Source organism: Lolium rigidum, chromosome 4 (assembly GCF_022539505.1).
Source record: "Lolium rigidum isolate FL_2022 chromosome 4, APGP_CSIRO_Lrig_0.1, whole genome shotgun sequence".
In the NCBI taxonomy this organism is placed as follows: domain Eukaryota; kingdom Viridiplantae; phylum Streptophyta; class Magnoliopsida; order Poales; family Poaceae; genus Lolium; species Lolium rigidum.
In genome coordinates, this window is record NC_061511.1 from 277,620,629 (window position 1) to 277,648,249 (window position 27,621).

Sequence of the window (27,621 nt, forward strand, 5' to 3'; positions counted from 1 at the left end):
CAACGCCGCCTTGCTCTACACCTCTCATGCGCTACCCCGCATCACCTGCCGTGATCAAAACCTCGACAGCTGGCGCCCACCGTGGGGCATGCGGCGCTTGGAGTGGTGATCCGGGCGAGACCCATCGTCTTCAATCGCCAGATTGCATCTGGAGAACCATCCGCTGCAGTGTCCCGATCTCCATCGAGCAGCGACCGCCGTCGTACCTGGCCTGGAGCCCCACGGATGCAGCCTCCACGCCATGGGCCATCGGCCAGCACATCTTGGTCGTGCGCGCGGTGTCCTGACACCATGCGTGGACATCAGCTTCGTACGTAAGTTATCAATTACATTTACGAATTAGAAGCCAGATCGGTAATGAGCCTCTCATTATTTTATTCAGCTATAAAAGATGCACTCGTCTCTGTATTTGTTCCCATCGATTGAATATTGTACCATTGATACTAATCCTTGCTGCAATTAATGCATGATCGATCGTGATCCATTGTTTGGAGCGCCGGAAGGCTAAACCGATCGGCGCGCCGCACACACGTGCATCACGGCAAGCCTGACCACATCCATCGGCGGAAGAAGAAAGAAGATGAGATTAGATCGGCTCCAGCTAGGAGAATTCTCCATGATGCGAAGAAGCGCCAACGCGTGTGGTTTCTCTGGCCGGAGTGCTAACCGCGCGCATGAATCGGAGCACCATACCCGAGATCTTTTTCCACTATGGCCTATTTCCGATTATTTTATTTAACCTGCTAACCATCTTGTGCCTAAATCATGGTTGATGTTTCACGCATGTACATGGAGGATACACGAGTCACATGCGTGGCGCTGGAGCCAGGTCGATCGATCTATCCACTCGCGTCGTGAAGATACAACTCGGCCGTTCGCATACATGCCGTGATGCAGGGCGGCTCGTCGACGACTGGCCAGCGCAGACTCGTCGGCGCGGACCTGCTGTCGCACACTCGTCTGCCACCGACTCGCCTAACGCACTCATACGCCGACCTTCATGTTGAGCATATCACGCGGTGATGGATGGAATTTGCGCCCACCAATCATCTCCCTCCTCCTTGCTTACTTTTTTCAATAGATTATTTTACCTAGATCTAACCCCATGCGTGATGTTTTTACTTGCATATATGCATCGCTCTTGAGCCATACGATGGGCGGATCGCAGCGGAAGCCAAGAAACCGTCCGGCCACGTATTCTCATGGGGCCGACCGGCGCACTGCCGGATCGGGACATGCACGAGATTTCTCCATACGGGGATAGATTGCTTCCCCATACTCGTTTTGCCAACTCCATATGCATCTTCCTCTTATTGATTATCTTGGCAATCGATTGTTTTAATCTAACTGGTTCCATGTTTACGCGTTCTTTTGGCGTGCATGTACCTGGGGAAACGAGTCAAGGAGAATGATCTGGAAGGCTTCATCAACGCCACTTTTGGGTCATCGCCTTGTAACCCGGCGATCAGGCGTTCGCATTGTCCCACGGCCGCAGTCGGCTCTCTCCTATCACGGCCCAGTCGATGGAATCGGGCACTCGCCCGCCGCCTACTCGCCGGTAAGGAGAGTCATCAGCGCGGACTCGCCAGCACGGACACGCCCGTAGGCGACTCGCCCGCTGCCGACTCGCCTGCCACCTACTCGTCGGGCTTGGGGACTCGCCCGCCGCGGACTCGCCAGCACGGACACGTCCATAGGCGACTCGCCCGTCGCCGATTCGCCTAGCGCGGACTCACCACGCTCGGCAACTCGCCCGCCACGCTCGGGGACTCTCCATCACCTGATCGCCACGCTCGACGACTCGCCCGCCACCAAAACGGCTTGGTGTCTTTCTCGCCACTCACCACGCTCGGGGACTCGGCGCGCTCCAGACAGCGCCACTCGCCGGTCGCCCGAGCTCGCCACTCTCCACGCTCGGGGACTCGGCGCGCTACAGACAGCGCTACTCGCCCATCGCTCGAGCTCGCCATCCGCCGTGCTCGGGGACTCGGCGCGCTACGGACAGCGCCAGTCGCCCGACCTCAACACTTGGCGCGCTGCATACGGCGCTACTCGCCGGTCGCCCGACCTCGCCGCTCGCCACGCTCGGGGACTCGGCGTGCTCCAGGCAACGCCAGTCGCTGGTCGCCTGGGCTCGCCACAACGCGACTCAGTCCGCCGTGTCGACCTTGTCCACCGCGTCGACGCCGTTCGCCATGCCACCGGCTAAACGCCGCGCAACTCCGTCCGCCGTGGCGACCCCGTGTCCGCTGCGTCTACTGCGCCACGGCCGCGCCTCAGTCCGCCGCGTTGAGCGTGACTCCGCCGCGCCGACTTCGCTCCGTGCGACCCCTTCCACAGCGTCGACCCCGTGTCCGCTGCGTCCACTGCGCCATGGCGCGCCCCAGTCCGCCGCGTAGACCATGTCCGCCGCGTCGACTTCGCCAACTCCGAGTCGCCAAAGAGAGCTCTGCGCCATGCCGCGCACCTCACCACTGGGTGTCCTCTTCCTTCGGGATGAAATTTCAATTGCCGTCATCAACCTTTGGCAGAGAAGCCCGAACTGGCTAAGTAGTGCGAGCTCCGGCTCGACCACCGCGACGCCGTGGGAAGGACCTCCATCGGAGTCGCACGCTCGACTGGCCTTACGGGCCAAGATGACCGGCTCGGCTCTGCCTCCGGGCACCCATGTCCCTCTCTACCTTGGACAGAGCGACCTGAAAAGCTAAGTACTGCGCTAGCGAGGTCGCCACAGCGGCCCAACGCGTCCAGGAAAAACGCCGAGTACGGAGCCCTCCTTGGGGTCGCTAAGCGACTGGCCTCCCGGGCCACGAGATGCGACTCGCCTCCGCAATCATCAGGAAAACAAATCGCCCTCCTCTACCTTAGGCAGGTGACTTGAACGGCTAAGTACTTCGACTAGGGACCCCGCAAAACGGACCCGCGGCTCGCCAAGGAAAACACGCCAAATCAAGAACCCCTTTGGAGTCGCCACGCGACTGGCCCCACGGGCCACGACGAGAGGCACGCTATAAAAAACAGCGTCAAATAAACACCACCCATGAGGCTGCTACTCGCGCTATATGACTACGTACTACGACCGGGGACGCCCGGCTCGGCAAGGAAAACAGTCAAGCGGTAGCCTTCATCGGGATCGCCTAAGCGATTGGGAAACACAGCGACATGCATAAAATTACTTAGTCGCCACAGCGACCTACTCGCTATCTTTGCCATCAGCATCGCCTGCACCTTCGCCACGCTCGGGGACTGGCCGGACGCCGATCTCCGGGATTCGTCCTCGCTACGCTCGGGGACTCGCCAGTCGCCAGCCTCCGTGGCTCGCCACTCGTCATGCTCGGGGACTCACCGGTCATTGTTCTCCGCGGCGCGCCACTCGCCATGCTCGGGGACTCGCCACTCGCCAGTCTCCCGGACTTGCCCTCGCCATGCTCGGGGACTCACCGGTCGCTGTTCTCCACGGCTCGCCACTCGCTGCATTCGCGGACTAATTTCGCTTGGGCGACACGCCGAGATGTCAAGGAGAATAAGACTCAAGCCGCCTTCATCGAAGCCAACTCGAGCCTCGGGGACTACACCCACTAGATACACTGAGCGCATCTCCAGCGCAATGACATCTCGGCAATGAAGCCGGAAAAACTGCTCGGTGGCTCGACGTCGACCCTCGCTCCGAATTGCAGCCCGTCTCCTCCACCGCGACAAATCCAAAGTGCGTCGGGGGTGCCGCATGTTTACATCAACAAGTACAACATCAACTCCTATCATGTTCGAGCTCAGGGGCTCCGCGTCCACAATTCCATGCTCGATGTTGCACAGAACGCCCCAAAAGCACCGCGGCCACATCGGCACACTACAGCGTGGTCGCGCGTGCAGCGTCAAGCACAACACCGCTGCCTAGCACCACGCACGGGCAACGGCCTCCGTAAGTTCATCAGTTTCCTTTATTGACTTCGAAATCAGAGGCCGATCGGTAATGAGTTCCCCTACTATTTTATTCATTCATAACGTAACTTGATTGATCTCCACAAAGGTGTACTCGTCTCTTTATATTCCTATTGACTGGAATACTACGGTCATGGATACTAACATCTTGTTACAACTCATCTGCATACGAGCGACCGAATGCTTGGGCGTACCAGCCCGCCGACGACTGCCCCAGCGCGGACTCATCAACGCCGACTGGCTCTCGCCGACTGGTTCACGCCGATTGGCCTACACCGACTGGCTCTCACCGACTGGTTCACGCCGACTGGCTCTCACCGACTGGCTCTCGCCGACCGGCCCTCGCCGACCGGTTCACGCCGATTGGACTACGCCGACTGGTTCACACCGATTGGTTCACGCCGACTGGTTCACGCCGATTGGCCTATGCCGACTGGCTCGTTTCAACTGGCTCGTGTTTCACGATTGTTTCCTCTATTTGAGGAGCCCGTCGCCGATTCACCTCGACCCATCGCCAAGCCTCTTCGCGCCCTGCCTCAAGCCCGCGCCGAATCCACAACGCGCTCGGGGACTACTGATGGGGATACGCCCTAGGGGGCCCATCACCCAGCTCACTCGCCAGATGAAGAGAGCCCGCGACAGCTCCAGCCGGCGGGCGACTGGGCCATGCGCCCTAGCGACTGAAGCCCGGAGCGACCGGATCTGCTGAAGGCCCATGAAGCGTAGCGGCCCAAGTAGCTTTATACCTGTAAACCCTAGGTGGCTGCATATATAAAGCCACCAGGGGTACCTCTTGGAGGACACATTCCCACACATGTAATCTCTCCTTAGATACAATCCCCCCCTCCGCCTCCGGCGGCTACCCCAAAGCAAGTCGCCTAACGCTGGCGACACTATGATCATAGTGATTTATAGCAGGACGTAGCGATCCTCCACCGAGGGGACGTGAACCTGGGTACATCGTGTGCCGACTCGTTTCCGGAATCTCCAACGCCGCCTTGCTCTACACCTCTCATGTGCTACCCCGTAGCACCTGCCGTGATCAAAACCTCGACAGGTTGTAACTCAAGCTCCTCATGTGATATTGGTTCATCTGGGGTCTTCAAACATTTCCGAAGTTGTGACACATGGAATACATTATGAACTTGAGCTAACCTTCCCGGTAGATCCAACTCAAAGGCTAAACCTCGATTCTGACTCAGTATTTTGAAAGGTCCTATAAATCTAGGACTGAGTTTCCCTTTAACTCCAAATCTCTGGAGTCCTTTCATTGGGCTTACCTTAAGATAAACCATGTCTCCAACTTGTGGCTCCCACGTCCTTCTCTTCTGATCGGCGTAACTCTTTTGCCGGCTCTGGGCTATCTTGAGCCTGTCTCTGATAATGTCAATGATTTGTTGTTTTTCCTTGACATAATCAGGGTTGAATTCTTTGCTTGCTCCGGCTTCATACCAACAAATTGGTGATCTACACTTTCTTCCGTACAGAGCTTCAAATGGTACCATCTTAATGCTGCTTTGGTAACTATTGTTGTATGAAAACTCTGCTAAAGGTAGATGCTCCTCCCATGATCCTCCGAAGTCTAGGGCACAAGCCCTAAGCATATCTTCTAAGATCTGATTGGTTCTCTCGGCTTGTCCACTTTGTTTGTGGATGATACGCGGTACTATAATCCAACTTGGATCCTAAAGCTTCGTGAAGTTGCTTCCGAATGCTTGATATGAACACGGATCCTCGATCCGACACTATCTTCTTAGGCACTCCATGCTTACTCACGATCTCTTTGATGTAAAGATCGATAAGTTTCTCTCCTTTATCCTCGCTGGTTTACCGCTAAAAAGTGTGCACTTTTCGTCAACCGGTCCACGATTACCCATATCATGTCCTTCTTTTTATTAGTCATGGGTAGTCCGGTGATGAAATCCATCCCTATCTCTTCCCATTTCCACTCTGGAATAGGTAGAGGTTGTAACTTCCCTGCGGGACTCTGATGTTCAGCCTTCACTGGCCGCGGTGTATGGCATTCCGCCACATATTGTGCTATCTCCCGCTTCATGTTATTCCACCAGAATAATTCCTTTAGATCCATGTACATCTTTGTACTTCCCGGATGTATTGAATATGGTGTTTGATGAGCTTCCCGGAGTATTACTTCCTTGATTTCAGCAATATCCGGAACGCAAATCCTCTTCTGGAACCACAAAGATCCAGATTCTCCACGGTGAAATTCTCGATGGTCTTCCCTCATCTATTCTCCTCATCTCTTCTACAATGAATGGATCGTCCAACCGACCCATCATTATCTCATTCTTCAGGTTGACATTCAACTCATCGGCTACTTGCAACGCCGATAATCCTTCATGGGCTTCCTTCTCCCAAAGTTGTATTTGGGCTTGGCTTATTTCCTTCCTCAATTCCGGTGATATTTCTTGTTCCACTCCCCCAGTACTCTTCCTGCTCAGGGCATCTGCTACTACATTAGCCTTCCCTGGTGTGTAATTGATTGTCGATCATAATCCTTGATCAATTCTAGCCATCTTTTCTCGCCTCATGTTGAGTTCCTTCGAGTGAAGAAATATTTGAGGCTTTTGTGGTCTCAGTATAGAGCTCACACTTAGCTCCATAGAGAAAATGTCTCCATGTTTTAAGTGCAAATACGACCGCTGCTAACTCCAAGTCATGTGTTGGATAGTTTACTTCATCAGGTCTAAGTTGTCTCGATCCATAAGATATCACTTTCCGATCTTGCATGAGTACGCAACCCAATCCATGTTTGGATGCGTCACAGTACACGGTGTAGTCCTTGCCGACTTCAGGAACTGCTAACACCGGTGCCGTGGTGAGTTTTTCCTTCAGGGTTTGAAAACTCTTCTCACACTCCTCTGACCACACGAATGGTGTGTTCTTTCTTAACAGCTTTGTCATTGGTCCTGCTATCTTGGAGAATCCTTCAATGAATCTCCGATAATATCCTGCCATTCCTAGGAATCCTCGGATCTCCTTGACAGTCTTGGGTGCTTCCCATTCTAAAACTGCTGCTACCTTGCTCGGGTTGACAGCGATCCCATCTTTACTAATGACATGACCAAGAAATTCCACTTGATCTAGCCAAAATTCACACTTACTAAGTTTTGCATAAAGTTGGTGTTCCCTTAGTGTTTGCAACACTAACCTCAAATGATCGGCATGTTCCGCCTTGTTCTTGGAATATATCAAGATATCATCGATTAATACGATGACAAACTTGTCAAGATATGGCATGAAGATCTTATTCATGAGATTCATGAATATTGTCGGGGCATTGGTTAATCCAAAAGGTACTACAAGGTATTCATGGTGTCCATACCTTGAGACAAAGGCGGTTTCGAACGTCCTCCTTCTTGATCTTTATCTCGTGATAACCGGATCTTAGATCAATTTTGGAAAAGACTCCCGCTCCTCTAACCTCGATCAAATAGATCTTGTATTCTTGGAAGTGGATACTTATTCTTGATTGTGACGTTGTTCGGATTTCTGTAGTCTCCGCACATCCTTCTTCCTCCATCCCTTTTATCCACGAAGATAACAGGTGATCCCCATGGTGAAACACTTTCTTGAATGAATCCCTTTTGTTCCAAGTCATCCAATTGCTCCTTCAGTTCTTTCAATTCCTTAGGCCCCATTTTATATGGTGCTTTGGCAATCGGAGCTGTTCCTGGAATTAGGTCGATAGTGAATTCTATCTCCCTATCTGGTGGCATACCAGGTAATTCCGCAGGAAACACATCCTGGAATTCATTTACTACAGGGATATCTTCTAACTTCACCTCCTTCATGCTATTCAGCTGTAGCTCCACTTCAATCTGTGTATGTTTGTCGCCTTGGTAGATCATTCTACTTCCATCGGGACTTTTTAATGACACTCGTTTTGTTTACACGATCGATCAATGCTCCATTAGCTTCTAACCAGTTCATACCAAGAATGACATCAATGTCCTTCATCGGTAAAATGAACAGGTCCGCGTCAAACGCGCACTTATTGATCATAATGACTTGTTTTTGTTTGGCATGGGTTACTAATATCGTTCCCCCGCAGAAAGTATGGTTATGGGTGTATCTAACTTAGTGCAACTAATCCCATGTTTGATGATGAATTGTTGAGAAATGAATGATGTAGTTGCACCAGTATCAAAAAGTACTTTGCCAGGATGAGTGAGTATCTGAAGCGTACCTATCACCGCCTGGTCAGAGTTGACCACCTCCTCCAGACTGGTACAGTTCAGCTTGCCGAAGGGCTTCTTATTCTTCCAATTCCCTCCGGTGTTTCCTCGATTTCCTCCTCCTCCACTATTCTTCTTGGGGCAGTCCTTCAACATGTGCCCCTCCCGACGACACCCAAAGCATATGATCTTGGGTTTCTTACAATCCTTCATGACATGTCCTTTTAAACCACAGGAATGGCATATAATCTGATTTGCGATCGATATCCTTGGTTCCTCCTCTGATTGCTGTTGTTGTTGTTGTTGTTGTTGTTGTTGTTGTTGTTGTTATACCGTGGCTTGAAACTCAAGCTGGTATTGGGCTTGTTACTAACAAACCTCTTAGGCTCATACTTGGCCTTCTTCCTCTTCTCTTCTTGCAGTTGTTTAAAGTCATCTTCAAGAGTGATGGCTGCATCCACCAACTCTTGGAATTCCGTTGCTCTCATCATCCGTAGCTGCACCTTAAACTGGGGACTTAACCCCCTCAGAAATCTCTTCTTCTTCTTGTCCTCGGTATTGACTTCCTCAACAGCATACCGGGACAGCTTTGAAAACTCCCTGACATAAGTCAGGATTGCCTTATCCTTCTGCTCGAGACTCTCAAACTCTCGACGCTTCAGTTCCACAATACTTTCAGGGACATTGGATTCCCTGAACTTCCTTGCAAACTCCTCCCAGGTGAATACCTTTCCTGCCGGATACACGGCTACAATGTTGTCCCACCATGATGCGGCAGGTCCACATAGCAGATGGGTAGCATATCGGACCTTCTCTTGGTCATTGCATCCAACAGTGTTGAGCTTGCGCTCAGTATCCATCAACCAATCTTCCGCGTCCATCGGCTCGGGCGCGTATGCGAAAGATATCGGCTTGGTGTTTTGGAAGTCCGCTAATGTGACTCCCCGGTTCTCGTGTCTCTCCACCCTATTCTGCCGCATCGGATCCCGAAGGAATTTGTTCCGCAGCTCCGGTGTTACACGCTGCCTCTCTTCCGCCAGCTTGCATGTACTCGGATAAAGTTCTCGCCGAGTCATGGGTGGTGCTGGTGGTGGAAACCGATCTCTCGGCTGCACCCTCAGCCTCTTCCTTTTCCTTTGCTTCGCGCTCCATGCGCTCGCGCTTCGATCTCGTTTCCTAACGTTCCCGACATATCCCCCTAGTTCCGCAACACAAGATGATACTCATAATTACTCCATGCGCAAGTTTTCCGAGCTCAACATTGTGCACGAGAACTAGTCACGCAATGGAAATCAAGAAGCAAATCCAAATCATACAAAACATATACCCTGTATATACATACATAAGTGGTCTTATTACAATACTCAAGTCGATGTGAGTATGCAAACTCACTTATTAAAGTATATGTACAAATTTATACAAATATTACAACTATAATACACATGGTACTAGTGTATTATAGCCACGCCTCCCTTGGTGGACTTCTAATCGGTCTTCACTCCCGATACATTCCAGGCTTCCATCCGGTCGAACGTGTCGTCCTCCTGATAGACCCCGGAACATAAGGTCTCCCCGTTGGCTTGTAGTCCGAATCCGATGATGACCCTAAGGAGAAATCGGTGTTCACAAACCGATCGTTGAGTGCATCATAGTCCACCCATTGGGTGTACTCTCCTGTAGCCCCACCATAAGGGTTACCAAAACCCATACCCGACTCTACCTGTGTCGGATATCCTCCATCCACTCCTTCATTACTAGGATAGCTCTGGTTCTGGGTTGTTGCATCATCGTTCATCTCTCCATCATAGTACTCAGTAGTACTATGGGTTCCAGTATCACTACCCCAACGCCAACCCCTAGAATTCTCGATCGGAGTCTCGGAACGCTGGTTGTTTCCGGATTCCGCTCCGCCTTCGTATCCCCCATAGGAACTATACAGGTAGTTCCCAGGTGTAGCAGGTGTAGGTTCACGTGCAAGTGGATCAAAACTGATGTAGTCACCAGCTGAATAAATTGGTGTGTGCACTACATTCTCCATAGGTTCTTTCCCCCTACTCTCCTCCTTGGGTTCTGTAAATTCCTCTAGCATCGTATCAATAGCTCCTATCAGATGATGGTTCAGCTGAAAGAGTAATGATATGAAGTTACGGCTGTTATCCATGTATTTGGCTGCTTCGGCTGGTTTACTTTTGGCATATTTGAAATGGTTCAGCATGGGATCATTATCTTCCTCCATATGAGGAATGTGGGTGAATTCGGAACCCATAAGCGCTTTCATCTTATGTTCCCGTATGTCGGTTATGGCTCTCATAACAGCTATATGGTAGGCTGTGTTGGTTGTCCTAGCTTCTCCAGCTGGCATGACTACGCTCATTCCCAAAGATTCGGAAGTCGCAGTCCTACTCGCACTTGGCCAACACCGGTCCATCATAGAACATGTACTTCTTACTCGGAATCGGGGATCACACCCAAATTCCAGCAACATGGCTCGAAGGATATCACCAAGTCCTCCTTGGTATTCGTTCGATGTGGAATCCATAACTTTCACGTTTCTTCCCGGTCGTGCACTTGCCATGTTGGCTGTAGAAATAGAAAGATTATAAGATTAGTAATAATGCATCATAATAGAGATAATAAAGAATTATCGCACTAAAAGATATGATTGTTGTATTCTCAATTGAATATACACCATATTTTTAGAGAATTCTTTACTAATCCTATTTGACTCCTAACGTTTGGTCCCATTTACTAGGTTCCAACCTAAGGTCAAAGCTTTTGCTCGATACCAACTGTGGTGACCCCGCATACCACCGCATGTTGTAGTATGCCGGTCGTTGATATAACATTCGCGAAGTACCATTCCGCAAATATTACATCCCTCGTAGTAGTACAACGGAACATTGCGGGGTCCATAACTCATTCACATATTATTACAATCATCATACACAAGTCGTCTCGGAGCTCCTCTTGGGTTCTGAGAGGATAACTCCTGGGTTCGAGGCGAACCCAACTTAACTTACAATACCATTGTCTCACTAAACTAAACATTTATTTAAACGAGCAGCTAAATAGTAAGAGTTCGCGCTGCTCGGCTACTACTACTCCTCCTGATATCCTTAGGCTTGTTCTCCTCCGGAAGCCTCCCCGGATCCGTAGACTATGATGTAGTCTATGCCTTCAATACCTCCTGAGAGGTCTGGTTCCTCGTAGCCGATGATCTCGGCTCCATCATTGCTGTCGTAGTCCTCCTCCTCCAGACGGTTCAGACAATCTAAGCATGGGGTTTAAGAATGGTATGAGTACGAGCGTACTCAACAAGTTCATTATAGATAAGAGGTGTTTTATGCACTAGCTACGATATTAAACCGGAAAGTCTAATACCAATGCAAATTTTGATAAACATTTCTTCAAGAGATTGCTTTTATTTCAAAGAGCTATGTCCGTCAGCCTTCACCGGTTTACTAGAACTTCATGGAGCTCCTTTCCGGCCGCGTTCGCAGCTCCTCAATCCCGGAACAGGAGTGACAGAGTCACGGCTCTTACACTCTGCAGAGGTGTGTTGCTTTACCCATAAGAGATCTTAACCTTGGTGCCAACCGGGCAGCTTTCCCGTCCACACTTCCTTAGGTGTGAGGCCCGGTATAAGGTCTAGCCAATCATGTTCCTCCGCTACCTCGAACACCCACCCTTTGTTGCATACCCCGACCCTGGGTCCTCGTCGGTCCTCTTATACCACTTAAGGATGGACCCCGACCACGACAACAGTTTGGGACTCGTTAACCAAACTGCTTCGCCGGTAGCTGTAACCCATCATAGACCGCAATACCGTGGGGACTTTAGGCTTCCCCAGCCCACCGCTTGTACTTCGAGCGACAAGTGTCTACGGACTATGCCGTGGGGACTTAAGGCTTCCCCAGCCCACCGCTTGCCCTGACAGATATGTCTACGGTAAAGCGCATCCGTTGATGAACGAGAGGTGGAAACACTTTTGACTACTCCGTCCCACTCCGGATCTTATGGTTAACACGGATATTACGGCACAAGAATCACTGGCGACATTTGTTGTTTAATCCTAGATGGATATAAGCCCGTGCAACGGAACCTCCACCATATCATCACAATCCATGGTTCCATTGCCCACCACATAGTCATATTCATAGTTATGAAAGTAGTGGTTTTGATTTTTGTGCAATAGTGATAACCATAATACTTTGCAAGTAATTTGATAAAAATACTCAAATGACATGAGCAAGTGATGAACTTGCTCGAACACCGCAAAGTTCTGCAGTTGGAAGGTATGGACTGACCCTTGTCCTCTTGTTCTGAAAAATAGCATCATTGTCCGATAAGGGCAATGGTTAAAGAAGCAGTTATGCATGATTCCATTTTTAGGGTTTGTTCCCCCCTTCCGATGTCGTTAATATTTCATGTAAGAGGTTAATACTAAGAATGATTTGGGAATCCTTGATTTAGAGTAAAATACAACCTTGAAATGTTGTCAAGGTGTTTTTAAAGTCCAAATGCATGATTGGGCTATTTTCATTATTGAAAATAATATGTGTGATTTAAATCATTATTTTAATTCATCAAAATAAGACTTATTCTTCATTGTCTTCAAAAATTCTCTTTGATATTTTATTTGGATAGAGAATTTTATGCTGATCTATTTTCATATTTTTAATTATTTTTTAGAGCTTTTATCACTTTTCTATTGAATTTTCAAATTCCTGGTTTTTAATGGAATTTGGAAAAGACTATTTTGCCCCTGGGCCCACCTGGTCGGTGGAGCCCGGTGGTTTGGCTAGACCAGCTCGGGTCCAACCGACCCGAGCGGTCGGTCGCTCACACCCGCTCCTCGCGCCGCTTCTCCAAACCCTAATCCTCTCCCGTGCTCTGGCGACCCGTGGTCGCCGCCGCCGTCGCCGAACTAATCCGGCCTACTCCGGCCACCGCCGGCGGTGAGATGGGTATCAATCGAACCGCCGTTCGACGGCGCTTCGATTGATCCGCGTCGATCTGCTCTTCCCCGCCGCCGCCGTTCTTCCTCAACGCACCGGTGACATGGCCGCGGGCGACCGCCGTGCTCTCGTCGTTGCCGACGAGCCTGATGCCTTGGCGTGGCCGCGTGCCCCGCCGTGGTGCTGCTGGGGTCCCTGCGCCCCGACGACAGCCTGGCTTGGCCATGGCCTGGCGCCGTCGTTCGCCCGACGCGTGCCGCCGTGGACGCCATGGCTGCGCTCGCTCTCCTCGACTCCGTAAGTGCGCCTCCTTTCCTGCTCCCCTCCCGTGCCTCGACCTTCTTCCACCTCTAGACCTCATCGCTGTGGTATGCTTGCCTACGCAAGCACCGATGTGTTCTTCTGCAGCCGCCATGTTTGCCTCGCTCCCGCTATGCTATGCTGCTGCGCTATGCGTGTGCTACTGCGCAAGATTGCTAAGCTATGTGCCCGTGAAAGCTTGCTTCGTGTTTCCTAGCTCTATCTCGTTCATTTCCATCTCTGGCCGTGGCCCTCCCGTGATTGCTCATGAGCATCCAGGTGATGCTCATGGCCTCGTTGACATGCTCCTATTCCTTTTTACCGTCACTAGGGCATACCGTGTGTGCTTAATTCGTCTCCGACTTGATTGTGATGGTTAATCCTTGCATACTTGCAAGTGCCGGTGCCTTTGAGCTAGTTCATTTAGTTCAGATTCATGATTATGCTCCATTGAGTCTGTATCGTTGGTTTAGCAGATGTGATTCAGGTGATGGATTGACATGTGCTTTTCTTGTATATTGTGATCCTTTGGTTCATCAAGCCTTTGATGTGCTTCCGGATACAATTATAAAGCCTCGATGCTCTTATCTCGTAATGCAATTGTTCAGTTAATTAATTATCTGTTCATGTGGTAATTGCTTGGAATGGATTCTAGCATGCTTGATCAAGTCCTGATGATCTTATGATCATCAGTTGCTTGGTGAATGGCTCGCTGTTTCATTCTTGTGTCTAGCTGATGCCCTCCTGATGTCAGTGTAACACAGTGGCTTGTGTTTGTACTCCTTGGTGTTTGCTTAAGCCCCTGCTACTATCTGCAATGATCCATTGGATCATCTCGCATGGCCCGGTGCATAGCTCACTTCTCTGTTTCATTTATCCGTGTAGCTTTGATTCATTAAGTAGATAAATGATGTGAACTGCTCTGCAGTTGATGATCATATGAATGAATTAGTTAAGCTAGAGGGATGCCAATCATATATTGGGGACCCTAGCTTCATTTGAACCCTTCTGGGTAATGATATATGTGCTGGTTTGATGGTTTGATTGTTTAAGTGGTAGAGGTTGCCTCAACAGCCATTCTTGACTGTTCATGAAGCTCCCACATCTTGTTGGCTTGCTGTGATTACTAGATGCTTACCGGTTGATCCAGATTTGGACTTCCAAGTGGCTCTTTGCTCGTTGACAAACTTAAATAGACACATATTGTCTATCAGTCTGATGGAATCAATAGCTATAGGTGTTGAGTATGTGGCCAGGCTAGCTGTGTCTTCATCTGCTGCTGGATTTCTTCAGTTATGCATTAATTTACATGGTTGTTGTTCCCTTTAGATGCTTAACCAGTGGCCTCTCTACTCTTGCTTGCACCATATGGCTTAGTAGCCAAATGATGACACAAACAGGGTACTCACACCCTTTTGCTTCGTGTGTTTGATGCACATGCTTATTTATGAACAAAACCATCTGGTTTGTTCATGTTGAGTTATATACCTCACTCCAGCTCCTAGATTTTGATGTTGGTGTAGAGGTTTTTCTTCAGTGTTGATCTGATGGTTGAGTTGCTTGCCCTGCTCCTCCTGATGAGCTTGTGAAGCTTGGTTTATTTCCTGGTGATTGGGAATAGATGGAACAGCTCTAGCTGTTCATCTGTTCTTGGTGTTCTTGGCTGTTCTTGGTGAACTTACCACTGCTGATGTCGATGGATGAACAAATGGCTAGGGTTTGAGCACTCGTAAAGGTTATATATGGTGCTGCTAAGCTCTCCCCGGTCGACAGCCTTGGGTCCGGTCACTTTGGTGACTCACCGATGCTCGTGTATGTGTTGTGCCACATGCACAACCAGTGCTCGGGTGTTGAGCATGCACACCCGATGTGTGTGCTGCTTGGGTGTCTCGTGTGAACCGGATACTTTGCACTTGGGACATTGAGAGGATCAGCTCGGCAGAGTTGATCATATCTCGCTTATTTTCCTTTGTTTCTAACCTCGCCAAGTGGCTATGCCACTTGGCATAACTCTTCTTTTGTTGTGAATATGTGCAGGGATCATCAATTGAACAAAAATGGACAAGGACTTCATCAAATACAAGATCAAATGAGGATGACCTTGTAGAATTTAGACTAGGACTATTAACTTGTAATTTTTCTTTATTTTCTATTCTGCCCATTTATGTAATGTGTTGTATTATTCTTTTATTTCACTTATGAATATTGTAATGACATTGTAATTTGTGTGATGATCAATAAAGCTCAAAGTTTTCTCTAATGAGCTTTACTTTAATATAATTGTTCATCTTATTTATTATTGATCATTTACTTAATGAATTTCCTCAATTGAATTATTTAAGTAATTATTTAATGTTTGAATTTGAAATTCAAATTCAACCTTGGTTTGAATTCAACCATGTCATATCATTTGGAATTCAATCATGCAAACTCTCCTCTCTCATCTCAAAACCCTAAACTAGTGAAGTGAGAAACAAGTTTGTCGCACTCTCAAAACCCTAACCCCGTAAGGTGTCGAGAGAGAAACTTGTCCCCCTTCGATGCAGTTTTTGTTTAAAAGCGCGAAATTTCCCCAGAATTTACTATGCAATGCACATCCCTTTATAAAATCTACCCCTCGATCGTCTCTAAACCTGGGACAATACAGTATAGCACAGTGGCGGACGCGTGGAGTCGTGTGCCCGGCAGATTATTTCTCGAGATCCAGTCGGTTGGTGTGGTTTTAGGCCAGTCTTTCGATCCACGGTTGTTATCATTGGTGATGGATGATGATGTGTTGGTCCTTTGGACCCTTAGCACGATGACTCTGTGTCCGTCTACTACAACAAGATCTACTACGACAATATTTGCCTTGTTCCGGTAATGGAAGGGCGAGGATGACGGTGCACCTTGCTCGCGCTAGTACTTGTAGTCGTGCTAGGTGATCCAAATACCTATTTGTAGTTTTTATTACTTTTTAGTTATTTTGTACTACTATTGATGATTACTAAAAGATAGGTAGAATTTTTGCCAATTTTTTAAATTTCATTTAGTATCATTCTTGCAAAAAAAACTCATTTTTTAACAGAAGGAGGGATCAATGACCCGGTGGAGCAACAATTAATTAGCATGTGGCAGGAGGGATCAATGAAAGATTAATTACAAAAAGACCTTTTTCCATCACTCGCCATGAATATATCTCATTTAGTTAGGCCGTACATTGTTCTCTTTACTCCTGCGCTGCCGGGCCTTATGGTTCTGGCGCTTGCTTATCTGCAGTTTGTTCTGATTATCTATCCGCTGAAAGGTGAGATCTACCTTCCTTTTGGCAAAGGGACTAAAAAAAGTACCGGCTATGGGACATAATGCCCAGCGATCAGGACGTAGCGTAATTTGGAAACAATCAGATTTTGAGACAATAAATATATGTCGTCAAGTTTTGTCGTAGAAGTAGTACTGCGCTGCAGATGCAAGCTATTCAGTGGTACCAGTACGTAAAGAGCTAGCAGTACGAATCATCCATGCATACAAGCTTCATCACGATTAAAAATGTTCACAGAAAGTACTTGCCGTTGCCTTTAATCATCGTGGTGGTGAGTACGTAGCTTCTCCCAGCCCGAACTTTCCGAAGGAGAGGTAGCTTCTACTTCTAATGTGCTACACTGTGCAAGCTAAATCTGTCATGATGCATGAGTGACCCTGTGGCCAGTTGCCAGCCTACTTAAACCATCTTTTCAGTTAGACTACCTAATCCAGATGAGCGCACTCTTGCCTTCCAAGATTTGGGTACCATGATTATGTCTTGGCAAAAAGTTTAAGGCCGTACTTCTTCTCCCTAAAAGAAGGACCAGGGGGAATGAGTGACCAGCTACTTGGCATTACTAATTCGAAATGTCTGAGAAGCAGATTCGCAGCACCCGGGCATGCTGGTGCCTAGTTTTTGAAAAGTTTAAAGTCGGTGAACTGAAGTTCCAAAAAATTCACAAAATTTATTCCGTTAATATATACACATGTACTAAATACTCGTGCCAAGTTTCACTAGAAATTACGTTATAAATTGAGCTACAGACAAATAAACAAAATTGCGGATGTATATTGGGAAAGAAAACCTAGATTTTTGTCAGCAATTTATCTTTCTGTGTATAGATAACTTTGAAACGTATACATGTATATGCCTATTTCTTTCAAGATTTTTGGGAGTCATATGTAATATGTTATTCATTTACTTTAGAAAAGCATGCACATTGGTGCTCGGGTGCTGCTGTGGGTTTTCACAGGGCCATGAGATTCGTAGTACTTGACATACATCTGTATCTAGATAAAACCGAGACATCTGTTCTGTTTTTTAGATGGAGGGGTAGTATTAGATAAGTTAGAAGCGTATGTTATTGGAACATGACAAAAAAACTTTCGTGCATTGGAAGTTCCGTGCATGCTTCGTCCGTTAAATTCGTATATAGTTTCATGCTTTGTGGAAAGTGTTGTAAGGTTTTATTCAGTTTCACGGTATTTCACAAATTTTAATTGTTTTTTGAACATAAGGCTCGAAAGTCCAACTTTTAATTAACAAAACCCTTAACTGGTTAGGAGTGCAGTCGGCATTACAACACAACCCCACACCACACCACAACGGTCGAATTATACAAGGAAACACTCTAAACAACTTGCAACACTACCCTAACAAGCACTACGACTTGCATAAGCGAACACCGGAGTTCAACGGCACTAGGGACACCCACAAGCATAGCAAAACGAGGCATTGTCAGGAGCCAATAGGATGTCTTGAACGAGGACGATCTGGGACTGGGAGCACCAAAACAATCATCCTGATCTCATGCCAAAGAGGGCCCCTGCCCTCTCTCCTAGGCTCGGAGGCGCTGAACCATCCGACATGAGAGAAGATCACCCTAGAGCTGAGAAGTGTTGGACTCAAGAGCCAAAGACGCCCTGGAGCAAGACCAACATGACAAGAAGAGCACACCACGACGACCACACTACCGTCGCCCAAGAACCTAGAGCAGCAGGAAAGCCACCAGACACAAATGTAGAGCAAGGACAGTTGGCAATGTGGCCCAAAGCTCGCACCTTTGGCACCCCACCCGAACCCCAAAACTCACTAGGTGATGCCTCCAAGGAGGTCACGGTGCAGTGCATCGACACCGCCTAATCGAAGCGATTTTGGACTTTCGTCCGGGATTCGGGTCGGGGTGGAATGAGGGAGACACAACGGCGCCTTGAAGGAGGAACACCGCTGGGCCAGACCAGCCAGCCTAGGGGGTTTCCCCCTCCCCGAGCACCCACCAAGCACCCCAAGCCCCAGATCCGGATGCAGCACCACCTTCAACAGGAATTGGCGGGTGGGAAAGGTAGGAGAGCAACTACGTCACATTTGATGCGAAGGGATCCACGCCGCAGTCGCCGCCCCCCGCCGCCTCACCTCCTGCGAGGTCGAGGATGACCGTCAGAGAAACCCGTCACGACGCCCGACGCCTAGAACCTAGGTCATCTGCCACGCACGGGATGGAGCGACGGGGGCCTCGCCGCCACCTGCACTGGCACCTACGAGGCATGGGAAGGCTGCTAGGGTTGGGGGTCCTCACAAATCTCAATTGTATTGGCATGCAACGAAATTGGGTGATTTTGTGCAAGGTAGGTTCCATGAAAAGAGGAAACTCATTTCTCCCTGATACCAGCAATCACTTGGCTTGTTATTTTATAAAAAATAAAAAAGATTCTCAAAATCTGAAAAATAATATGCAAGTTTGCATCGATTCTTTATTTATTTGAGATTTATACAATAAACAAATGTTTGGAGCAGTAGAGAGTTTTTTTAAGGCTTTTCAAAGCCATGATTTTGTTATTTTTATGTACCCAAAAGTATAACGTCCAGCACTATTATCCAGCAAATCTCTCCGAACGTGTAGAGCAACATATTCGCATGCATCCTCGTAATTTATCTGAGATTTTGCTACAGCACGATGCAATATGATTCTCCTGACACTCCCAGCCCTCAATTTTTTTGGATCTTTAGTTGCATCGTGGTGGAGACTGGAGAGTTCGTGCTGCCGGCTGCCGCTTGCCGGAGAGAGAGGCGACGTCGTGTCGATTAAGAAAAAGAGCCAAGCTCGCCGTCGCCGCACGAACGAAATTAACAAAGGACTTCCAGTGATCAGTCGTGCGACACACTGATTTAACTAGTGCAAGTCCACGCGCAATTAGCTAGCAATCTCCAGTGACAGTGAGCGAGCGAATCACTGTCTGGTTCTTGTGCGTAGTGCTAGAATAGTGAACCGAAACTCTGCGACCGTGGCCGCACGTGTTCATCACGTCGCCACGCGGCACCCCATCTCACAGTATCACCCTCCCACTTGCTTTTTACCGTTGGGTTTCCCGGCCCCACTATCTGACGGCTCACTTCTCTGGTCTGTGGGGCGTCAGGCTAATCACCCCACCTGGCTTTGCTTCCTGACCATGCCGGCCACGACGGGCATCGCATCAGTAATGGAAGATGCGACGTGGTCACAAAAATCCAAGGACCCTGACTCCATGCATCGATCTCTGACTGTTCCACCGAGCCCGCTTTTCTCTGGTTAATTAACAGCCCGGTTCAGAAGTTGTTACTGCCTCTGACATGGTGGGCCTGGTTGGCCCCGTAGAGGTAACCACGTTCTCGCGCGTACCCCTTTGGGTAAGAGTGAGCCTGAAGGAATCCGAGTGGATACAACTCTGTGGTGGACGTGCATGCTCATACTGGATCTTGTCGAATGCTTGATAGCAACTTCCGCGTGTCGGACGTGGTGTCCTGACTCTACCCAGCAGCTCCGGCGATCATTCGGCCAAATTTCATTCTCACTTGCCGTGGCTCCTATCATTGGTGCATGGTGAACAAAGCGCTCGCGAAGTTTTGCCAAAAGGGACCACTTGTCCCACTGAATTGTCAGTAAGAACCACCTCTGAAAATAATTGACAAAAAGAACCACCTGCAGCGTGGCGGCACGCTGGCCAGCCGACACGTGGCACGTGCCGCCACGAACGGAGGCGGCAGGAAGGTGCCGCCAGAGCCACAGGCGGCAGGCTGCAGTAGACGGCGCAAGCGAACGGAAAGGCGCATGCTCTGCCACGTCAGCGTGCCTCCACATGGTGTGGTGGCATGGCCCACTACCACGCCGTTTCCCGCGCCGGCCTCGCGAGGTGCTCCGCCACGTCAGCCTGCCTCCACACGGTGTGGCGGCATGGCCCACCACCGCGTCGTTTCCCGCGCCAGCCATACGAGGTGTGCCGCCACGTCAGCATGCCTCCACACGGTGTGGCGGCATGTCCCACCACCGTGCTGTTTCCCGCGCCGATCGTCTGACGGCATCGCGCCGGCGTAACATGCCGCCACCCATGCCGGCGGCAGGTCCTGCCGCCACGGCATACAGTGGCATGTCGCCACGTGTAGCTTGGGGGTCCTGCCGCCACGTATGGGGTAGTCTTTTTTGGCATTTCTGTTCCCAGGTGGTCCTTTCTGGCAATTCAGTAGGACAAGTAGTCCTTTTTAGCAAAACTTCAGCGCTCGCGGTTTAAATTATTATTAGCTTATAAAAAAGCATAAGGGAACTAGAGAAGCAATGTTTCTAATCATTTTGAAATGGAGATACCTCAAATATGCTGCCTTAAGAAGCGGTATCTCCATTGGGGCCTTGTTATGGGAACCGCTAAAATAGACATCGATCAAGTTGAAAAGCTGGTTAGGTGTAATGTCCCAGGTTTAGAGATGATCGAGGGGTAGATTTTAGAAAGGGATGTGCATTGCATTGCAAATTCTGGGGAAATTTCGCGCTTTTAAATAAAAACTGCATCGAAGGGGGACAAGTTTCTCTCTCGACACCTTACAGGGTTATGGTTTTGAGAGTGCGATAAACTTGTACCTCACTTAACTAGATTAGGTTTTTGAGAAGAAAGGGGGAGAGATCACATCAAACTTAAGTTGCTTGGTTGAATTCAAAGTTAAGTTGTATGATTGAATTCAACTCAAAGTTGAATTTGAAATTCAAATTCAAACATAAAAATAAATATCTCATAAATTAATTATAAGGAAATTCATTAAGTAAATAATAAAGATACAAAGTATAAATAATACACTTAATAATTAAAGCTCATTAGAGAAAACCTTGAGCTTTATTGATCATCACACAATTTACATTGTCATTACAATATTCATAAAGAAAATAAATGAATAATACAACACATTACAAGAATTGCTTAAATAGAGAAAGAAAAAGAAAATTACAAGTAAGAAAAATATATCCTAAGCTACAAATTAATCTTGAGCTTGAGGATCTTCATCTTGATCAATTTCATGATCCCTGCATACAAACCACACAAATAGAACATTGTGCCAAGTGGCAATGCCAATTGGCAGGTTAGCAAAGAAATGGGAATTGAGAAGATATGATCAACTCTGCCGAGCTGATCCTCTCAAAGCCCTAGTGCAAAGTATCTGGTAGACACACACACAGCCTGCTCACATGGTTGTGTGCATGCAGCACACACACACAGTGAATCACCAAAGGGAAAGGTGGAGCTGTCGACCAGGGAAACAAAGGCCAACCATAAAAAACCCTCTCCAACAGTAAACCTAGCTCAGTCATCGACCAAGCATGTTCACAGGGTAAGTCACCAGAAATCAAAAGCACTAGAACAGGAAGAGCAGCACTGCTGTTCTATCTGTCCAAATTCACCACAGAATCAAACCAAGATCACAAGCACAAGGAGGAGCAGGGCAAGCACCAATTCATTGCTGAAGCAATCCTCTACACCAACACACTATTTCTAGGAGCTGGAGTGAGGTATACATATGATCATGAACATACCAAATGGTTCTGTTCATATATTGCACAGGCATGATCTCCAGCACACTAAAAGGGTAGATACCCTATGTTTGTGTCATCATATGGCTATCTAGTCATTTGGTTCAAGCAAACATAGAGAACATCCAGGGAACATTGGTTGTGTCCACACAGGGACACAACCAGAGAAATCCAACATGGATTAAAAACCCTGGCTAGCTATCAAGTTCACTTGATAGCCTATAGCTATCTAAGCCATCAGACATGATAGACTATCATGTGTCTATCAAGGTTTGTCAACATTAACAGCATCTGGCAACCAAATTTGGTCACGCCAGTAAGCAACAATTCACCACAGCAAGTCACAGAGAAAGGGGGAGCTACCATGACAGCCCCAAATGGTTGTCAAGGCTACCTCAAACCACAGCCAACATTTCCAGCACATATATCATTACCCGGAGGGGTTCAAATGAAGCTAGGGTTCCCAATAAATGATTGGCATCCCTCTAGCTTTACCAAATCCACTCATATGATCATCATCTGCAGAGCAGTTCACATCATTTATCCATTCAACAAAGCAAACCAACACGGATAAATGAATTACACAAGCAATTGATGCAATAGAATCTTGCCGATGATCCAATGGATCACCGCAAGCATCAACGGATGCTTGAGCAAGTACCATCACACCAGGCCAAGCCCGTGTGATACACACACAAGCATAGAGTGAGCAACAAGTGAGGCACGGACACCAAAGAGCAGCTTTTACAAGCAATCGGTGATCATATGAACACCGGAAGCTTGCTAGAGCATGCTACCGCATGCTAGAACTCATTCCAAGTATTAACACATGGACGAGATAATTAAATTAAACATATAACCGAACAATTGCATCACAGATAAGTGCATTAGGCAGCACAATTGTATCCAGAAGCACTTCATCAAAGGAAGGGGCAGTTAAATTATCAGCTAGGCTCAAATGAGCATGTCCATGAATTAAAGCACAGATATAATCTCATCAGGAGCACTGGCACTTGCCAAAGGCAAGGATCATCACAACATGATCAAGTCAGGGGCAAGCAATTGCATATACAGGAGAGGCATAGTATACAGAGCAACAACAGGAGCCACTAAATTACACAAAGCACCACAACATGCTCATGAGCAAGAGCTCATGAGTTGCAACAGCAAGTAATGGAGAAAGAACAAGCACAACACGAGCAGCCTAGAACCATGGCAGATGCACAAGCAGAAGACACAGCAACATAGCACAGCGGCATACGCGCATCCATAGCAAGCACGAGCGCAGGGCACATAGGCGCGAGAACAAGCAACAATACAATCGGACGGATGCCGGGGCATCCGAGAGAAAGGGGAAGGGGTAGAATAGGTAGCGAGAGGAGGAAGGAGGAGGAGAGAATACTTACGAGGCGAAGCAGATGAGCACGGCCATGGCGGCACGGCAGCGACACGCCGGGCGAACGGCGGCGCCGAGCCAAGCCAAGCCAGGCACCACCTCGCCGCAACGCCCGCGTAACCACGACGAGGCACACAGCAGCGCCTCGGCGCCAGGAGCTTCGGCGGCGACGAAATCGCCGCGGCACACCACGGCAGGCATGCAGAGGCGAAGGGGACGAGTCGAGGAGGCGGCGAAACACAGATCGGCATGGTGGATCTGAAGCGCCGTCAAACGGCGGTTCGGATGCGCCACATCTCGCCGGCGGTGACGGCCGGAGTTGGCCGAAATAATTCGGCGGAGGCGCAGGCGACCACGGCGTCGCGGGAGCGAGAGAGCTAGGGTTCGCGAGGAAGAGAAGGGAAGGGGACGGGTGCGTCCGACCGAGCCCAACGTGCGGCTCGGGTTAGGGTTAACCCGCTGGGCCACCCTGACAGGTGGGACCAGGGGCATTTTTGGTATTTCATAATTCCAATTAAAATAGAAACTTTGAAAATGCATAGAAAATGTAAATAGCTCTAAAAAATAATTAAAAATATGTAAACCATTCAGAATAAAATTCTCTATCATAATAAAATATGAAATGGAATTTTTGAAGACAAACATGATTAAGCTCAAATTTGATGATTAAAATAATCATTAAAATCACACCTTATATTTTCAATAATGAAAATAGTCCATCAATGCTTTTGGACTATAAAAAAAAACACCTTGACAACATTTCAAGGTTGTATTTTACCCTAAACAGAGTATCCCTAAATCATTCTTAGTATTAACCTCTCACATGAAATGATAAGACATCGGAAAAGGGGGAACCAACCCTAAAACTGGAATCATGCATAAATGCTTCTTTAACCATTGCCCTTATCGGACAATGATGCTATTTTTCAGAACCAGAGGACAAGGGTCAGTCCACACCATCCAACTGCAAAACTTTGCAGTGTTCAAGCAAGTTCATCGCTTGCTCATGTCATTTGAGTATCTTTATCAAATTACTTGCAAAGTACTATGATTATCACTATTGCATAAAAACCAAAACCACTACTTTCATAATTATGAATATGACTATGTGGTGGGCAATGGATCCATGGATTGTGTTGATATGGTGGAGGTTCCATTGCAAGGGTTTATATCCATCTAGGATTAAACAACAAATGTCGTCCAGTGATTCTTGTGCCGTAAAACTCGTGTTCACCATAAGGTCTGGAGTGGGACAGAGTAGCCGATTGTATTTCCACCTCTCGTACATCAACGGATGCGCTTACCGTAGCAGTTGTGTCTTGCGGAGCAACTTGAGGGTGGGGAGCCCCTTCTAATTCCCCACGGTATAGCAGAGCTTACCGTAGCGGTTGCGGCTTGCGGAACAACTTGAGGGTGGGGATCCCCTTCTAATTCCCCACGGTAATGTGGTCTATGATGGGTTGCAGCTACCGGCGAAGGAGTTTGGTTAACGAGTCCCAAACTGTTGTCGTGGTCGGGGTCCATCCTTAATTGGTGTAAGAGGACCGACGAGGACCCAGGGTCGGGGTATGCAACAAAGGGTGGGCGTGCGAGGTAGCGGAGGAATATGAATGGCTAAGACCTTATACCGGGCCTCACACCACAGGAAGTGTGGACGGGAAAGCTGCTTGGTTTGCACCAAGGTTAAGATCTCTTATGGGTAAAGAAACACACCTCTGCTGAGTGTAACGAATTGTGACCAGTCACTCCTTGTTCCGGGAATTGGAACTGCGAACGCGGCCGGAAAGGAACTCCATGAAGTTCTAGTAAACCGGTGAAGGCTGACGGACATAGCTCTTTGAAATAAAAGCAATCTCTTGAAGAAATGTTTATCAAAACCTCGCATTGGTATTAGACTTTCTCGGTCTAATATCGTAGCTAGTGCATTAAACACCTCTTTCATATAATGAACTTGTTGAGTACGCTCGTACTCATCCCACTCTTAAATCCCTTGCTTAGATTGTCCGAATCGTCCGGAGGAGGACTACGACAACCCTCGAAGGAGCCGAGATCATCGGCTATGAAGAACCGGACCTCTCGGGAGGTATTGAAGGCGTAGACTATCTCATAGTCTACGGAACCAGGGAGGCTTCTCGTGGAGAACAAGCCTAGAAGCACTGAATAGTAGTAGTAGCCGAGCAGTGGGAACTCTTAATAATTAGCTGCTCGTGGAAATAAATGTATAACCTACTAAAACTTCTGTATTGTAAGTTAAGGTGGGTTCGCCTCGAACCCAGGAGTATCCCTCTTAGGACCCAAGAGGAGCTCCAAGACAATATATGTTTGATGCTTGTAATAATAAGTGAATGAGTTATGGACCCTGCTATGTTCTGTTGTACTACTCTGAGGGATGTAATATTTGCGGAATGGTACTTCGTGAATGTTATATCAACGACCGGCATACTACAACATGCGAGTGGTATGCGTGGTCACCACGGTTGGTATCGAGCAAAAGCTTTGACCTTAGGTTGGAACCTAGTAAATGGGACCAAACGTTAGGAGTCAAATAGGATTAGTAAAGAATTCTCTAAAAATACGGTGTGTATTCAATTGAGAATACAACAATCATATCTTTTAGTGCGATAATTCTTTATTATCTCTATTATGATGCATTATTACTAATCTTATATCCTTTCTATTTCTACAGCCAACAATGGCAAGTTCACGTCCGGGACGAAACGTGAAAGTGATGAATTCTACACTGAGTGAATATGAAGGAGGACTTGCAGATATTCTACGAGCCATGTTACTTGAATTTGGGTGTGATCCCCAGATTCAAGTAAAGAAATACATGTACTATGATGGTACTCGTATTGGCCAAGTGTAGGGTAGGGCTACGACTTCCCGAATCTTTGGGACTCGAGCGTAGTAATGCCGGCAGGGGAAGCCGTAACTATGAACACAGCCTACCATATAGCCGTTATGAGAGCCATAACTGATATTCGGGAGCATAAGATGAAAGAGCTTATGGGTTCCGAATTCACCCACATTCCTCATCTGGAAGAGGAAGATGATCCCATGCTTAACCATTTCAAATATGCAAAACGCAAACTGGCAGAAGCCGCAAAATACATGGACAATAGCCGCAACTTACTATCGTTGTTCTTTCAGTTGAACCGTCATTTGACGGGAGAAATTGATACAATGCTAGAGGAGTTTACTGAACCCAAGGAGGAGACTAAGGGGAAGGAACCTATGGAGAATGAGGTGCACACACCAGTCTACTCAGCTGGTGACTATATTAGTATTGACCACCCTGAACGAGATACTACACCCATTACACCTGGGAATTATCTTAGTAGTTCTTATAGAGGATATGAAGGTGGAGAGGAATCCGGAAACAACCAGCGTTCCGTGACTCCGATAGAAAACTCCACGGGTTGGTGTTGGGGGTCTGATTTCGGAACTCATAGTACCTCAGCGTATTATGACGGGGAGATGAATGAAGATGCCACGACCCAGCACCAGAGTTATCCGTGGAATGGGGAAGAAGTTGGAGGGTATCCGACACAAGTTGAGTCGGATACGAATGTAGGAAATACCTATGGTGTAGGCACCGGGGAGTACACCCGATGGGTGGATTATGATGCACTAAATGATCAGTTCGTGAACACTGATTTCTCCCTAGGATCATCATCGGATTTCGACTACCAGCCAACGGGGAGACCTTATGTTCCAGGGTCTATCAGGAGGACGACACGTTCGACCGGATGGAAGTCTGGGATGTACCGGGAGTGAAGAACGACTAGAGTCCACCAAGGGAGGCGAGGCTATGATACACAAGTACCATGTGTATTATAGTATGTAATATTTTTGTACATATACTTTAATAAGTGAGTTTACATACTCACATCGACTTGAGTATTGTAATAAGACCACTTAAGTATGTATATACATGGTATATGTTTTGTATGATCTGAATTTGCTTCTTGATTTCCATTGCGTGACTAGTTCTGTGC